Genomic DNA, 18,065 nt, shown 5'->3' with positions numbered 1-18,065 from the left:
AACCAATCTCTTGGGGGTTAACTCCAGGAAATCCACATTTATAGTGAGCCCCACTTGACTTTTACTCATGGAGCAGTTTAAGAACATGTGCTTTAGACACAGTTGATTCTTAAAAAGATTGTTTTATTTGCCATTTTTAACCTATATAATCTTTTAATTATGAGACACATTGAATACAGTAAGATGCTAATGTATAGAACTGAATAATTTCCAAAAAGACAGTGTCAAGGAACAATTCAGTATTTTGCAGTTTCTTAACATATTCCTTAAAAATAAATGTGACTGATATGTTTTTTTCTTAAATTAGTTCTAAATATAATAAAAAAGTTAACCTAATATTAAAATGTCCTAAAATAGTAAGTCTGAAAATTTTTGTCACTGAGTTATTTACAGGCCAAATATAGCTGGGCACAATGCAAAGATGCTTCCCTACTGCCTGGTGAATGACCTCAATCTTCATCTGGAAAAACCCCCACTCTGGGGTGAGGAGGTTACTGGCCCACATTGCTGCTAGTCCCGAGGGTCGCCTGAGCACAAGCTGCAGCCTTGTCTATGCACAGGTTATTTAGGGAACTTGGGTGACAGCTGACCACAGACTGGACTCAAGACCACTACACACATGTCATCTAGGCCTGTGAGTAAAACTCACACTGCGGCCATGACATAAAAGAGGATAAAAATATGTTTCATCTCCAATCTTTTAAAGCCAAGAAAGAGAAATTTGGGGTTACTTTATTTTTTTCAAATAATAGTTCATTGAATAAAATTTACATATCATAAAATTCACCCTTTTAAATTTTACCAGCAACTTGGTGGTTTTGAATATATTCACAACATTGCACAATCATCACCACCTACTAATTCCAGAATATGTTTATCATCCCCAAAAGAAACTCGGTACCCATTAGCAATCACTTGCCATCTTCCCATCGCACCCCCACAGCCACTAATTTACTTCCTGTATCTATGCATTAACCTATTATGGAAATAGAATAGGATTCCATGTATATGGAATCATAACATGTGGCCTTTGTGACTGGCTTCTTCCACATATTGTATTTTCATTTCTCTTGGACATGTACCTAGGAATAGAATCATTTGCATACAACATGTACCATTTTGAGGCACTGCCACACTGTTTTCTGAAGCGGCTGCACCATTTCACATACTCACCAGCTCTAATTGTTCTACATCCTACTCAACACTTGCTGAGGTCAGTCTTTTTTATTTTGGACATACTAGGGAGTGTGAAACTGTATATCACTGGAGGTTTTATTGTATTATTAAGGTATAACTGATATATAATATTATCTTATTGTCAGGTGTACATAATTATTTATGTATCATTAAATTATCACCACAGTAAGGCAAGTTAACACCCATTATACACAGTTACAAAACTTTCTGATAACTTTTAAGATCTACTCTCTTAGCAATTTGCAAGTAATACGATACAGTATTAACTACAGTCACCATAGTACACATCACCAATGACTTAATTACTCTACAACTACCAGTTTGTACCTTTTGACCACCTTCACCCACTTCACCTACTGTCTACCACCTCCACTCCCTTCTTTCTGGCAACTCTGTATCTATGAGCGTATTTTCTCCATTCCTTTTTTAGATTCCACATATAGGTAAAATCATACATAGTTGTCTTTCTCTGTCTGACCTTTTTCACTTAAAATAATGCCCTCAAGGTTCTTATGTGTTTTTGCAAATGGCAAAATGTCCTTCTTTATTTCCTATGACTAATATTCCACGGTGTGTATGTATGTATATATATATGTATATATACATATATATGAATGTGTATGTATGTACATATATACATATATCCATATATAGATGGATAGATGAAAATACATATTTATGCCACATCTGCTTTATCCCTTCAGCCCGCAGTGGACATTTGGGCTGCTTCAATATCTTGGCTACAATAAATAATGCAACAATGAACATGAGAATGCAGCTATCTTTTACAGTTAGTGTTCTCAGTTCCTTAGGAATTGCTAGATCATATAGTAGTTCTATTTTTAACCTTCTGAGGAAACTCCATGCTGTTTTCCATAGTGGCTGCACCAGCGCACTCCTGTATTCCCACCAGCAAAGCACAAGGGTCCCCTCTTCTCCACATCCTCACCAATACTTGTTTTTTCATGACATTTTGATAATAGCTATTCTGAGAGGTGTGAGGTGATATCTCATTGTGGTTTTGATTTGCATTTCCCTGATGATTAATGATTTTGAGTGCTTTTTCATCTATCTGCTGGCCATCCTATGTCTTCTTGGGAAAAATGTCTATTCAAATCTTCTGTCCGGTTTTAAATCAGACTGATTGGGTTTGGGTTTTGTTGTTGCTGCGTTTTTTGTTTTTTGGTTTTGTTTTGCTGTTAAGTTGTATGAATGCTTTATGCACTTTGGCCATTAGCCCCTTACCAGATACATGATTTACAAATATTTTCTCCCATTCAGTAGGATGTCTTTCCATTTTGTTGATGGTTGCCTTCTCTGTGCAGAAGCTTTTTAATTTAATGTAGTCCCATTTGTTTATTTTTGCTCTTGTAGCCTTTGCCTTTGGTGTGAAATCCAAAAAATCATCACCAACACCAATGTCAAGGACCTGACCGCCTGTGTTTTCTTCTAGGAGTTTTATGGCTTCAGGTCTTGCGTTAAAGTCTTTAATCCATTTTGAGTAAATTTTTGTGTTTGGTGGAAGACAGCGGTCCAGTTTAATTCTTTTGCCTGTGGCTGTCCAGTTTTTCCAATATCATTTATTGGAGAGACTGTCCTTTTGCCATTGGATACTCTTGGATCCTTTATCATAAATTAATCGACTATGTGTGTGTTGACTTATTTCAGCGGTCTCTGTTCTGTTCATCTGATCTATGTGTCTGTTTTTATGCCAATACTCTACCATTTTGATTGCTATAGCTTTATAGTCTAGCTTGAAATCAGGAAGTATGATGCCTCCAGTTTTGGTTATTAGGGGGTGTTTTGTGATTCCATACAGATTTTAGGATTGTTTTATTTCTGTGAAAAGTACCAATGTAAATTTGACTGCATTAGATTTGTATATTGCTTTGGGTAATATGGACATTTTAACAATCTTCTAATCCATGAATGTAGAATATCTTTCCATTATTTGTGTATTCTTCAATTTCTTTTATCAATGACTAGTAGTTTTCAATATATAGGTCTTTCACATCCTTGGTTAAATTTTTTTTTAGGTTTTTTTTTTTCTTCTCTTTGATGCAATTTTAAATGGCATTGTTTTCTTAATTAATAGAATGTTATTAATGTACAGAAACACAATAGATTTTGTGTATTGATTTTGTATCCTCCATTGTTACTAAATTTATTAGTTCTAACAGGTTTTTTTTTTTTGATGGAGTCTTTTCTATGTATAATATTATATCATTTACAAATAGTGATAGTTTTACTTTTTCCTTTCCAATTTGGATTACTTTTTTTTTTTCTTGCCTAACTCTTCTGACTAGGACTTTCAATATTATATTGTATAAAAGTGGTCAAAATGGGCATCCCTGTTATCCCTGATATTAGAAGAAAAGCTTTCAGCCTTTCATTACTGAGTATGATTTTAGGTGTGGGCTTGTTATTTATGGACTTTATCATGTTGAAATATGTTTCCTCTTTACTTGCTTTGTTGAATTTTTATCATAAGTGGGTATTGAATTTGTCAATTGCTTTCTCTGCATCTTTTGAGATGATCACAATGATTTTTTCTGCATTTTATTAGTTTCATGTGTCACACTGATATGCTACTATTAATCTATCCTTGTGCCTCTGCATCTCATGAATAAATACCATTTGATCAAGGTGTATAACTTTTTTAATGATCATTAAAATTCAGTTTGCTAGTATTTTGTTGAGAATTTTTGCATCTGTGTTCATCAGTGATATTGGCCTTTATTTTATTTTATTTTATTTTATTTTATTTTATTTTATTTATTATGTGGCATCATTGTCTGGTTTTGGTATCAGGGTAATGCTGGCCTCATAAAATGTATTTGGAAAAGTTTTCACCACTTCTAGTTTTTGGAAGAGTTTGAGAAGTATTGGTGTTCTTCTTTGAATGTTTGGCAGAATTAACCAGTAAAGCCATCTGGTATTGGACTTTTGTGTTTTAAGAAGTTTTTGATTACTGATTCAATTTCCTTTCTATATTTGGCCTATTCAGATTTTCTGTTCATGATTCAGTTGTATTGGGTTGTATGTTTCTAGGAATTTATTCATTTCTTCTAAGTAATTGATTTTGTGGGTGTTTAATTGGTCATAGTAGTCTCTTACAGTTCTTTTTCATTTCTGTGATTTCAGTTGTAATATCTCTTTCATTTTTTATTTTATTTGTTTGAATCCTCTCTTTTTTTCTTGGTAAGTCAGCTAAAGGTTTGTCATTTTGTTTATCTTTAACAAAGAACAAGCCCTGAGTTTCATTGATCTTTAATATTGTCTTATCTTTTCAGTCTCACATTTATTTCTATTCTAAACTTTATTTCCTTTCTTTACTTTTTCTTTTGTTTTCTCTTCTTTTTCTAGTTCCTTGAAGCTGAATTTAGGTTGTTTATTTGAAACTTTTCATCTTTCTTGAGATAAGCATTTATCACTATGAACTTACCTTTTAGAACTGTTTTTGCTGCATCTCATAAATTTTGGTATGTTACATTTCCATTTTTGTTTGTCTCAGGGTATTTATTTATTTATTTGTTTCTCTTTTGATTTCCCCTTTTACCTATTGATCATTCAGTAGCATGTTATTGATTTGCTACATTTTTCAGTTTTCTTTGTGTAATTAACTTCTAATTTTATTCCTTTGTGGTCAGACAAGATGTTTGATATGATTTCAGTCCTCTTAAATTTGTTTTCTGGCCTAACATAGAATCTCTCTTAGATGGAGCTTTTATTATTATTTTTTTATTTTATTTATTCATGAGACACACACACACACACACACACACACACACACACACACAGAGGCAAAGACACAGGCAGAGGGAGAAGCAGGCTCCATGCAGGGAGCCCGATGTGGGACTTGATCCCGGGTCTCCAGGGTCACGTCCTGGGCCAAAGACAGGCTCCAAGCGGCTGAGCCACCCAGGAATCCTCCTGGAGCTTTTATTCTTTAACCACATTCTGAAATATTGATACTCTGTTACTACTATTGGATATACCACAGACATTCTTGACCTTTCTTATGCCATGAATCCTTCAGTAGTCTGGTGAGGCCGATAGATACTCTCAGAGTAATGTTTTTGAAAAGTATAAGAAGCAAAATACTTAGGATTACAAGGGAAAATAATTATATTCACATATTAATATAATATTTAAAAGCCAGGCTTGTGATGTGATATATAACGAAACCAGAAGTCATCACTTGTGACTTCAAAGCAGTAATGGACACAAGCGATACTTTAGACTTTCATAGCAACTTTGTTGTAGTATAGAAATGTCTATGGTACCCATTGGTGGAAAAGTCATATTTGGTGCTATTACTACCAAGGATTTTTGCTTATATTCAAAATTGAAAGAAATTCTAAATTTCAGATAGAATTGGGTAAAAATGAAAGTGCATATTTTTCTTATCCAAATTAATATGTGCCTCCTTGAATTTTATCCATAGACTTTGTGGACCTTGGTTAAGCATCCCAATGTAATTAATTTATGAAATAAGATTGCTGGTTATTTCTACTTATCTGTAAAGAACCTCTGCAACTTTTTCTCCTGAAAAATTGGATAATTCTGATTCTATTTTCTCATATAAAAATCATGACAGATCTTTCTGTGTTTATCACCAGCTGATACAACTCTGTAAACTAGAAAAGAAAAAGATGCCTGATATCGCTGATTTGCGATAACTGAAGTTGCAAAGTATTTTTAAATTAAAATTTTCTGCTAAGCCAAGAGACTTAGTTTAATTGTTTTCTTTTTTCTTTCTTTTTTAAGTTGTGGCCTTTCTTAAATGAGAAACGAAGAGAAGTTTTAAGGAATGGGATCAGATATCCTTTGAGGATACAGAATATGGCAAAGAATTGTGATTGAGGTTTCATTGCTAAAGTTGATGAAAAAGCCCATTCAGAAATGAAGATTTTCAATGGGACAGCTTAGCTTCCTTTTGGTGTTAGTAAATGGGAAGAGTTATAAGATTTGGTAAGGCATTATAGTGTGGTTGATCTTCCACAGCAGGAACTGTGCTCTCCAAGAAAGCAAAAATGTCAGGGAACTCCAAGAGCAGAGTACCATATATCTTTCTTACAGTCATTAGCAAAAGTTTCAGTTTGCCTTTATGGGTAAAAATGTTAACTTATGAAAAAAATTAATGTTATTCATTCATTCGACAAATCTTTTCATACCCTATTTTGGTAGTAAGCATTAAGGATGACATACGGAAAACTCTAGTCCCTATACTATAGTATGGTGCTGCAATGACTCTCATCAGAGGTGTTACAGAACATGGTGCATCTAGGGGTTGTTCCTTTATTCTATGTGATGAAAGTTCTGATCCCTTATGGGAGTCCTTAATCTCCTTAGAGGATTTAAAAAACTTAATGGAACCTACCTATTAATTTACATTGAGCAAAGATGTCTCATTTGTTTAGTCTGTCAGGAGTTTATTACTTCAGTGAAGTAATAACCTTATGATTATTTGATGCCCCAATTTGTAAATATAAAAGGTTTTGAACAAAAATATAAGTACAGCAGAAAAGTAAAAATTGTATAAGATGAGGTTTATAAATGTGAGGAATAAGAAGAGTTTCTGAGCTGGGCCTTGGCTGCCCTGGGAGCAAATAGATCTGAGACAGGGACTGCTGTGCATGGCAAGAAGCTCTGGTGGAAATGACGCTGCTCCTGTGTTCTGCAACCTTCTTGCCTCCTAGGTACCTGCTAAATAGACTACTGACCTGCCTTTCAGTTCCAGATGTTTACAAAATTAATGCCTACTTGTTTCCTGTCCTTTTCTTTCTCTAACCTGGAGACTTATTTCCCAAATATGTGCATCTTCCCTTTCTCTACTCCTGCTGGCCCGCCCATTAGAATGCTTCCCATCTCCCCATCTGCACTGCTTATTTAGACCATCTCCTCCCTGATCCCTTCTTTGATTTGTCGTTGTCTCCTCACCTCCTTTAAGTCCCTGTCCCCCACCTGGCTGCACACACATTTCAGCCATGTCTCTCTCCATCCCTATTGCATCTATTTTGTCAGGCGGGTGAGGGGGACACAGATATGTTTCTTTTCACCTCTGTATTTCCTATAATTGGGACACGATGCCCTGCTGCTTAGGGAAGGTGCTTCTAAAACAGGGATGCACACTCTCTAGATTCCTCTGAGGAAGCCCCTCCTGCCTACTGACCTGCAATTCTTCTGATTCCACACTTGCTTTACTATTATTGTGGCTCTGGTAAAACAGATTTGCCTTGAGTCCTAGCTGCTATGTAAATGCCAGCTTTCCTGGTTTTCTGCTAAGAAAGACCGATTCATGATGGAAGGTAATGTTTTATTGTTGTTCTCATTAATTATGACTTTTTCTTGTTGTTCAAAGTCCTGAGGAAAATAGTGCAGCTGCTTCTATGGTCTTAGACATTTTCGGCCTACTGATATTTTGAGTCTCTTTATGTCTCTGAAAGCAAACGTTAGAGGAAGTGTTCTTCTGGTCTCTGGTTATCTTTTCCCACATATGGTTATTTTGCCATACCAATCTTTTGTTCCAAGGCAACATTTTTATCTAGGAAACTCTGGCTCCTTCGTTGAGATTTTAAAAATTTTATATACTTTATATTTAAAGTTCACTCCATTATTAATTGTATAAAAGGTCCTTGAGGAATTACATGGCCAAACTTCAGGTTTACTGCCATTCATTCAGGTAATATTTCTGGAGCAACTTCTATGTGGCAGGGACTCTTCCAAGTGGTAGGAAGCATGAGGGAAAAAAAAAAAGTCAACAAAAAAAACCAATAACCTGCTGTCCTGCGAGAGCAATAGGCCAGCTAGACAAATGAAGACATGAACACTTAAAATTAAATACACTGAGTACTCTGGAGAGAAGCATACAGTGAGAGGATGGAGTGAAGGGAACTATTTGTTCTAGATGGCAAGGTCAGGGAAGGCCTTGTGAGGGAAAGAAAGGAGGGTAGTGAGCCATGCGAATATCTGGGGGCAAAATGTTCTGAGTAGAGGGGATAGTGAAAACCAGGCCCTGAGGTAGGGCTTGCTGGAAGCATTGAGGGACAAGTGGGGCTGGGGTGGAGGCATATGGGAAGCAAGGCTAGAGAGGCAAGTCATATGGGATTTGGAGGTTGCATCATTGAACCATAAGGGCCTGGAAAGAAAAATGACGTATGTTATAGGGTATAAGGATGGCCACGTGGTCTAGGGCATATATCACAACATATATTACAAATAATTTTGTGTATCTTTAAATTTCTCAATAAATTTTTCTTTTTGTTTCAACTAAAAAACCTGAAGGAAGTGAGGCCTTAATCATCAATTTGTTATGAAATTGTCTTCTGTTTTTGAGATATTTTTCCTAACTAAAATTGTTATTGAAATATGTCTTTCCAATTCATTTGACTTTAGAAGGTAATAGGTCTATTTATATTTGTAGGGTAGTTAAATATATTTCATTTATTTTGTTATAAGTAAGTAGAACATTTATTCAAATGGGTTTTCATTTTTAAATTTTAGATGCATTTTGACCTCTGTGCCACTCAAGGGAAATTTATGGTGAATGGAAATAGTCAAGGCCCTTGCCTCTGTGCAGCTCATAGTCTAGGGCATATTTACAGGAGCAGGGACTGTTCTTGTTTTTTTGTTTTGTTTTGTTTTGTTTTGTTTCATTCACTTCAGCTTTTGCTTTTAATAGATTTCAGAATTCTGAACATGTGTACTCTTTATTTAATCTGTATTTCGAGGTAAGAGTAAAGAGAAAGTATGAGGAAGAATCTGTGGGGTAGTTTTGATAAACTATTCACACTGGACATTCTCTGATGACTAGAGCCGTCTGCCTCACTGTAGACTAAAGAAATGAAGTCCTAAGCTAAGGTTTGGTGCAGGGTTATTTCCTAAGAATCTTCATTATGAAAAAGGGAAGCTTGTTAGCATGAGAGAATAAGGATCAAGGTAAGAATGAGTTCAACACCGAAAAGCCCACTGAATGAGGCAGTGGGCCTTGCCTGAAAACTTCCAGAATGGTTCTTAATGAGCAGTCTCACAGGAAATATCCAAGAGGGCTGGAAGGTTCTTGGGTAAGGAATCACAAAGTGTGACATTTCCAACCTCAAGTATTCAATTTTGGTGACCACTTATAATAGGCAAAAATGGAGCATTCCAGTCACCACCTTATGGAAACCACTCTACTAACCAGACACAGTTCATGTTCTCTTATAATAATCTAATATAAATAATATTTTGTCATCAGTAATACGTTTTTCTTGTCCTACTAGATTGGAATATCCTCCTCCAGCTCTGCTTGATTCTCATGTAGTTATAAAATGAACATGTATTTATCATGACTTTGAAGAGGCAAAGGGCTTTAAGGATGAGGAATTATCATTATTATTTGACATGAGGCCTAGTACAGTGAACCCAGGCCTGCCATGATAATAATCTGATACAACCAAAATGCTTCTAGAATTTACATTCCAATCTGCAGTCTATGTAAAATTATGTATGGTATACATATGTAAAACTATGTATACCTTCAATTCCTGTCTGGGTCCCACACAGACTTTTACGGGCCATCTCTGATTTTCTTTTTGTTTCAAGAAAGGCCATGATTTACCACTCAGATATGAATGAGGATAACTCTGAGGATATCTGTTTATTTCTTTGGATGTTGATAAGAGCAGTTTGCTTTATATTTGAATTTGAATTAACGATTTTCCTTTGACTTTAGATACTTCTGTGGTTCTATAAGGTTTTGCTACTCTTCCCTGAGACTGTCCTGGTAGTGTGTTACAGATGAGTATATCCCACTACAAAAGACTTAGGCTATTTCAATAATCCATTTCTCCTACCCTGACATCATTAATTATGGTCTAAGATGGTTCTCCTTTACTCTGAATTCTACCTCTATTATATACGTTAGTGTTTAAGCATTAAACCTGTGTCATAGTTGTTATACTAAAGCTTTGCTTTCATATTTATATAGAGATTTGTCCATCTTCCTCTTTGAAATGTTACCTATTTCAATACTATTAAGTTATCAACCTTTTCTATCATTCTGGTAGCCTGTTTTCTTTCCCACTAGTTTGATATTTTTGTTTTGGTCTTTGTATATTTGACATTTAAACTCCTCATTAGTTTACATGCTATCTTTATTCAGTAAATAAATGAATGAAAAAAAAATAAATGAATGAATGCCAAGCAATGTTTCAGGCATGAGGGATACTATAGAGAATAAGATAAAATAACTGCCCTCAAGGAGGTTGCCATTTGATGGAGGAGATGGATGATATATAAACAGAACGTTAAAATGAAGAAGAAATGAAGTAGTGTGGAGGCCTGGACAAACATAGAGATGACAAAGCATTAGCTGTTTAAGATAGAGAGGAAGGGGGATCCCTGGGTGGCGCAGCGGTTTGGCGCCTGCCTTTGGCCCGGGGCGCGATCCTGGAGATCCGGGATCGAGTCCCACGTCGGGCTCCCGGTGCATGGAGCCTGCTTCTCCCTCTGCCTGTGTCTCTGCCTCTCTCTCTCACTGTGTTCCTATCATAAATAAATAAAAATTAAAAAAAAAAAAAAGATAGGAAGGCAAAGAAGGCCTTTCTGAGAGGTGACATATGAACAGAGGTAGGGAAGAAAGAAGAGAGATGTTGAAGAAGGAAGAGCATGTAAACATAGAAGGGACACGAGTATAAAGGCTTGAGGCAAGAGTGGGCACTTGTCTGGGGACAGCGGAATGGCCAAAGAGGCAGAGGGTCATTAGTGACAAAAAGAGAGTAGGCGATGAGATGGAGAAGTATGTGGCGGTCGGGTGGGAGGAGGACTATAGTTGAACCAGTAGCTGCTAGGCTACTGCCATAGTCTTGACAAAAAGTGATGGCAGCTTATATAAGGATGCTATGGATGGAAGCAGGGAGAAGTGTGATTTCTGTGAACTCAAGGACAAGGGGAGTCAGCCATGAAGCCTACGTTTTTGTTTTAAACAATAGGTAAATGGGTACCCTTTATGGAGAAGGAGGGGCCAAGGGAAGAACTTTGGGGACAATGTCCAGAATTCTGATTTGAGCCAGTTCAGTGTGGAATGATATGAAGCATGTCAAATAGACAAAAATAAATGGGAGGCTGCTGCACAGGGCAAGGCAGACCTGGAGATGGGCCTTTGGGATCACAGGCACAGTAATACTGAGGCGAGGCCCTAGACTGAGACATCTCACGGTAAATGGGAAAGAGAAAAGGTCCAACACTGAACTGCGGGACTGGAGTTGGGTTGACAGGACAGCACGAGAGCCTGGAAAGTTGCTGTCAGTGAAGTGGAAGAGAATTAGAAGCAGGTAGGGTTCCAGAAGCCAATTGAAGAAGATATTTCTAGAAGGGGAAGGTAGGGAGTAATTCTGTAGGCTTGAGTTTTTTATCAGTCTTATTTTTTTGTTCTCCTTATTAGGTAGTAAGTTCCTATTGTTAACTGTGTCTCCATGCCTCTGCAAAAGCAGCTCTGTTCATGATGAGAAACATACTCCATATTCATCCTATAACACTGAGAAATATGGAAGAAATAATGATAAAAAGTTTTTTAATTATTCAATCTTGGCTCCAAAATAGAACTATGCCTTAGTTCAGGGCTCAGAAAGCTCTTTTCGCAAAGGGCCAAATAGTAAATATTTTCCTTTTTGTGAAAAATATATTCTGTGTTACAACTACTCTCAGCTCTGCTGTTATAGCATGAACGCAATCCTAGAAAACTTATAAATGAATGCATGTGCCTGTGTTTCTATAAGACTTTGTTACAAAAACAGGCATGGGGACCGATTTGGCCCATGGTCTGTGTGTAACTTTCCAGATCTCTGATGTTTTTGTGTATTTCGGAATCATACTTATAACCATGAGAAGTTTATCAAGTACAGAGTACTAGTCTGATTTTTTTTTAAAGGAAGTCAGTGAATTTGTTGCTCTGTATTATAAAACCTTGTGAACAATTTGATTTTATTAGCCAATCATGTTCTCCAGCATTTCTAACATCAAACATATGCTTAATTCTCGATGAACTTCCTTAAAAATCTGCACACATGCAACCATCCTGCCCTACAACTCCCATTCCCCTGCCTCATTTACTTTCTTCAGCCTGATTTCAGTTCTTTTCCATGATTTATATTCTCTGAAAAAGGACCTATTAATTGTCTAACTTGGATATTCTAGCACAAGTAAAAGCTTTTAAGTTGTGCAAGATCTCCTCGTGCTGTGTTCCAGTGATAGGGGCATTTATATAACGACTTTTGCTTCACTGTGAATATAACATACAACTAAAAAATATATATAACTTTCAGTACAAGTATAATATGTGGCTTCAACACTTGCCTACAGCCTTCTATGCCTCAGTTTTAGTGCTTAACTGTTGTTAGGATTAAATAATATGTATATGCAAAACGCTTAGAATGTATCTTTTCAATACTGAGTACTCAACATATGCTACCTTTTCTTATAGCTCTTTAGATAGTACATAAATAAATGGAAAAAATAGGCAAACAAAAGGAAAAAAAAAAACCCCAACATTCTCTTTGCTGTTGAAATTTGACTGACCCCATCAAAAAGACTCCAAATGACTGGATAGGAATTTACACATGAAGATTTAAGTACTGGCTTGACAGATCCTTAGATGTGTTAGAAAGGATCCTAAAGGTCATCTAGTTCAAGGTTTCCCATCTGCAATTCATGAATCCTTAGAAACTGTAGGCAACATGGCAACTTTCTGGGTGCATGCACACTTGCACGTATTGCACATATGTATATTTCTGTTTTATCAGAGAGTCTGAGGCTTTCATGACATCCTCACAGAGTCTGAGTCTCAGAAAGGCCAACCCTCCTTTTGTGGTGAGCAACATTCTGGAAACAGAGGCCTAGATTTGTTGCCCCTGACTTTTAGTGTTGCTTTTATCAAATCCTTCTCTCTAAACCTCGGGACTGCTTTCTGTTTCTCCTACGATTGTTATAAACCTCCAACAAAAGCCCTTTTGAATTGTAAACTGTCCTATAAGTGTATAGTTGTGGCACTGTACTGTGAGAAAACTTCAGCCAGGAAGGGTGGTTCAGTAGTCTGCTCTAGAGCAGAGCGTTGACAACCCCATCTCCTAAGGCCCACTCAGTGTACTGTCCCCTCAATATGGCACAACACCTTTTTTTGAGAACAAAATGGCCCAATACCAAGACTATTCAGTGGGAAAAGAATAGCCTTTTCAACAAATGGTGCTGAAATAACTTGACATCTATGTGCAAACAACTAATTCAGACCTCTGACCCACAATATACATAAATGTTAGCCAAAACTGGATTGAAGACCTAAACATAAGAAATAAAACAATAGAACTCTAAAACATGGTAGTAAATCCTCATGTTCTTGAATTAAGCAAAGCATTCTAAGATACGACACCAAAACACAAGCAACAAACAAAAAATTAGATGAATTTTGTGCTTCATAGGACATCATTAAGAAAGTGAAAATTGTTTGTATACCTTAAATTTACACCATGTTATATGTCAGTTATATCTCAATAATGCTGGTGGGGAAAAGTGAAAAGACAACTCTCATAAGGGGAGAAAATTGCAAGCCATGTATCCAGTAAGAGATTTTTATCGAAAATATATAAAGAACTTTCATAACTCAACAATAAAAAGACAACCAATCTTAAAAATGGGTAAAATATCTGAATAGACATCTTTCCAAATAAGATACACCAATGGCCAATATGCATCTGAAAAGATGCTTACCATCTTTAGTCATCAGGGAAATGCAAATCAAAACCACAATGAGAAATTTGTATGGAATCATGAAAGAATCCTAATAACCAAAGCAAAATCTTGAGAAAGAACAAAGCTGAAGTCATCATACTTCTTGATTCCAAGCTATATTATAAAGCTATAGTAATCCAAATGGTATGGTATCGGCATAAAAACAGACACATAGATCAGATGAACAGAACAGAGACCGCTGAAATAAATCAACACACACATAGTCGATTAATTTATGATAAAGGATCCAAGAGTATCCAATGGCGAAAGGACAGTCTCTCCAATAAATGGTATTGGGAAAACTGGACAGCCACAGGCAAAAGAATTAAACTGGACCGCTGTCTTCCACCAAACACAAAAATTTACTCAAAATGGATTAAAGACTTTAACGCAAGACCTGAAGCCATAAAACTCCTAGAAGAAAACACAGGCGGTCAGGTCCTTGACATTGGTGTTGGTGATGATTTTTTGGATTTCACACCAAAGGCAAAGGCTACAAGAGCAAAAATAAACAAATGGGACTACATTAAATTAAAAAGCTTCTGCACAGAGAAGGCAACCATCAACAAAATGGAAAGACATCCTACTGAATGGGAGAAAATATTTGTAAATCATGTATCTGGTAAGGGGCTAATGGCCAAAGTGCATAAAGCATTCATACAACTTAACAGCAAAACAAAACCAAAAAACAAAAAACGCAGCAACAACAAAACCCAAACCCAATCAGTCTGATTTAAAACCGGACAGAAGATTTGAATAGACATTTTTCCCAAGAAGACATAGGATGGCCAGCAGATAGATGAAAAAGCACTCAAAATCATTAATCATCAGGGAAATGCAAATCAAAACCACAATGAGATATCACCTCACACCTCTCAGAATAGCTATTATCAAAATGTCATGAAAAAACAAGTATTGGTGAGGATGTGGAGAAGAGGGGACCCTTGTGCTTTGCTGGTGGGAATACAGGAGTGCGCTGGTGCAGCCACTATGGAAAACAGCATGGAGTTTCCTCAGAAGGTTAAAAATAGAACTACTATATGATCTAGCAATTACATGCTGAGTATTTATCTGAAGAAAACAAAAACACAAATTCAAAAACATATTTGCACTCCCATGTCATTGCAGCATTACTTACAATAGCTAAGATATGGAAACAATCTAAGTAGACATCAATGACTGAAGAGATTAATTATGGTATACACACACACACACACACACACACACACACACACACACCCCGAGGATTATTCAGCCATAAAAAAGAATGTAATCTTGTCATTTGTGACAACACCGATGAACCCAGAGGGTATTATGCTAAGTAAAATAATAGAGTAAGACAAATACTGTATGATCTCACTTAGATGTGGAATCTAAAATAACAACAGCAGCAACAAAAACGAGGCTCACAGATACAGAAAACAGATTGGTGGCTGTAAGAGGACAGGGCAGGGTGGGGGTAGGGATATGAGGAGGGCTAGAGGGGGTTTGAAAGGTAGGAGAAACAGAAAAACTGTTTAGGATTTTTCAGCGAAATAAACTGATTTTTTTTAAAAGACAAAAAGCCCCTAAATCCTTCAGAACCCCTATCTAGTCCATTATTAAGCTCTAATCAACCATTCTGGGTTCTGGATATGTATATAGCCTAATGCATTACTGTTACGTCCTTTTATTCTACAGTCTGAAATATTCAATAGATTTCTGACCTTGATGACTAAGTACCAAAACTATGTAAGTACATACACTAAGGCACTAATGCAACACTGGAGCTCTACATGAAAATCAAAATGAGCAATCAAATTAGCATTGATATCTATTTTATAATTTTTATAACTTTAATCTTCTGAATTATTTTGATCACACATCCCCCAAGCTCTCCTGACAAAGAGTGATGGCACATGAGTGATTAGAGGTATTATTTAAACCAGAGGTACTCAACCAAGAGTCTTAAATATTAAACCAAGGGATTAAATATATTTGTTGAGGATAATCCAGAGCTGACTAGTATATTTAATACTTGCTGTCAGTTACTACTCAGATTACAGTAACTTGGGGTGTTCTCTGTACAGACAAAATAATGAATAGTTACTTGACTTGTGTATAAGGGGACTGAAGCACAGCAAACAGCTTGTAGTCCTCATCTTCGTCATAAAGCATTACTTCTTTTTTATGACTAGTATAATTACATTCAGAATAACCCTACTACCAACATTAAAGCAGGAACAAAGCACTTACCCTTATACCTAAACAGCTTATCATTCTTTAATTTATAGATCATCTGAACCAAAAAAAAAAAAATGAGGATTTGCTGAAATGGTTAAGTGAGCCTGAGAAACTAGAGTTTTTCTGATATAGGTGGCAATAATGGAGGTCTCAACAAGCACACGGGAGGAGTTCATTAAGACAAGAAGTACAGCTGAAGCTTCTAGGACAACTAGGTGAGGAGGCTTTAACCCCACTGGCAACCGGCATATGCAATGTTTGTAAGTCACAATACAAGAGAGACCAAAGCAACATGCTATTTGGGTAAAGACACTGTTTTTCTGTTCTTCCTTGCCCCCGTTTCTCTTGTCCCTTCTCTCTCTCATGAATAGCATATACTCCATCCATCAGTTTTAGAAAGAATAAAACAGAAAAATATCCAAGCCATGGGAGAAATGAACCAACGGCTTGTTTCAGTAAGTAATTCCTCACAGAGACCTAGAGGTTTTGTTGAAAAATATTTTACTGGGATGCCTGGGTGGCTCACTGGTTGAGCATCTGCCTTTGACTCAGGGCATAATCCTGGAGACCCTGGATTAAGTCCCACATCAGGCTCCCTGCATGAATCCAGGAGACCCTGGATTAAGTCCCACATCGGGCTCCCTGCATGAAGCCTGCTTCTCCCTCTGCCTGTGTCTCTCATGAATAAATAAAATCTTTAAAAAAAAAAAGAAAAATATTTTAGTGAAATTCCTGTGAAAATGAACTAGGGACTTAAATGAGAATTGTGTGGCAAACTGACACGCAAAACAGGGAAAACAAGGGAAAAGATGCACTTGTTAAAGCTAGAATAAAATAAAAATAATGCTCAAGAAAGAAAGAGGTGAAGTACAAAGATAAATCAAAAGAGGTGAACCAGGAGACAGAGAGGGCTGCTTGGAGATGCAGGTAAAGAAGGAATGCAGGGACCCCAGGAGGAGGAGGCTGAGAAAATCTGCTCTTGGTTGTTGTGGGAGACCCAGGGTGGGTTCTGCTGTTTGAAGCAGGTAGGAAGGAACAATGCCAAATACTGAGCGGTTCTAGATCTAATTGACAAAGTAAAATGCTGGCCAATCACTAAGACTGATGGGCGCTCAAGAAGCCCTGAGTGATCTTAAATGCACTATGATGAAGATGCCAATAGGTTACTTATAGGACTTTAATGCATAAAAAAGGTAACTTGAGGTTTACACTGGAGGGGAATTCAAATCACCAGGCTGTTGGATGTTGTTTTCATGGTGAAATATCTGGCAAAATGTATGGTATGAGCAGAATCAGTGAATAGCTAAAGATATGTCACAGCAGAAAATAAAAGTGGCTTTGTGAACATAGATACTGCCTCATTACTTTTGCAAAATTCTTTAAGGCGATAAATAAGCACACAGGCAAGGAAGAGCATGGGGAAAACCTTCACCTAGGTTGTCAAAGGCCTAGGCAAATACCATAACAAAGAAACCACAATAAAAAAAAAAAGAAAAAGAAAAAGAAAAAAGAAAAGAAAGAAAGAAAGAATTCTGCCCCTGGGAAAAAATCCTGGTGTCTTTTAGGCACCAACAGTGGGCTTGCTGCTCCATCCCAGTACCTCCCACCCCCAATCAGGGGCTTCTAGATAGAACACTAAAAAAAAGAATAGAGACATACAGGCAGAAAGAGCAAAATACAAAAAGTAGATCCTTCTCAGTGGCTAGTTCAGGGATTGTCCTAATTTAATGTTTTGAAACAATCTGGCAAAGGAGGTACACCGTAAAAATCTCCAAAGCTTCTGTTGTTTTTACAGAAAAATGGAAAGTCACACAAGGAATAGTAAATTGCAAGATTTTATGCGTCTGTTTAAAGGCGCTGAAAAATGGCAAGGCACTTCA

The 18,065-nt window shown here is 36.7% G+C and overlaps 1 protein-coding gene across 1 annotated transcript in view; it reads right to left on the bottom strand.

Moving 5' to 3' along the window:
* Positions 1–18,065, bottom strand: part of GMDS (GDP-mannose 4,6-dehydratase) — a 578,975-nt gene that overhangs the window by 312,795 nt on the left and 248,115 nt on the right. The window lies entirely within an intron of this gene.

The sequence above is a fragment of the Vulpes lagopus genome, chromosome 10 (assembly GCF_018345385.1).
Source record: "Vulpes lagopus strain Blue_001 chromosome 10, ASM1834538v1, whole genome shotgun sequence".
NCBI classification, from domain to species: Eukaryota; Metazoa; Chordata; class Mammalia; order Carnivora; family Canidae; genus Vulpes; species Vulpes lagopus.
This window is presented reverse-complemented; position numbering and strand designations above follow the sequence as displayed.